The 580-nt window shown below is 37.9% G+C and overlaps 1 non-coding gene across 1 annotated transcript; it reads right to left on the reverse strand.

Moving 5' to 3' along the window:
• Positions 1 to 259: 259 nt before the first annotated feature.
• Positions 260 to 366, reverse strand: LOC139903177 (small nucleolar RNA R71). Its single transcript, XR_011778019.1, has one exon. It is a non-coding gene; the product is annotated as a small nucleolar RNA R71 (small nucleolar RNA).
• Positions 367 to 580: the final 214 nt, after the last annotated feature.

Raw genomic sequence — 580 nt, forward strand, 5'->3', positions numbered from 1 at the left:
TATGGTGACTAATCAATGCCAATTTAGTGGTGCGCCGAAGGAAGATCCAAATGAACATCTTCGTACCTTTAATAGGATCTGCACTCTATTTAAAATAAGAGAAGTTGAAGATGAACAAATATATCTCATGTTATTTCCCTGGACTTTAAAGGGAGAAGCTAAAGATTGGTTAGAATCGTTACCTGAAGGGGCGATTGATACATGGGACGTTTTAGTTAAAAAATTTCTTAAACAATTCTTTCCGGCATCCAAAGCCGTAAGACTTCAAGGAGAAATTGTTACGTTCAAACAGAAGCCAAATGAAACTCTATATGAGGCTTGGGCAAGATTTGAAAAGTTATTAAGAGGATGTCCGCAACATGGTTTAGACACCTGTCAAATAGTACAAATATTCTACCAAGGATGCGACATCACTACAAGGAAAGACATCGATATAGCGGCTGGTGGTTCCATTATGAAGAAAACCAAAACTGACGCTTATAAAATTATTGATAACACTGCTTCCCACTCACATGAGTGGCACCAAGAAAAAGATATCGTTAGATCATCTAAAGCAGCTAGAACCGATTCTAGCCATGAC

This window comes from Rutidosis leptorrhynchoides, chromosome 3, assembly GCF_046630445.1.
Source record: "Rutidosis leptorrhynchoides isolate AG116_Rl617_1_P2 chromosome 3, CSIRO_AGI_Rlap_v1, whole genome shotgun sequence".
NCBI classification, from domain to species: domain Eukaryota; kingdom Viridiplantae; phylum Streptophyta; class Magnoliopsida; order Asterales; family Asteraceae; genus Rutidosis; species Rutidosis leptorrhynchoides.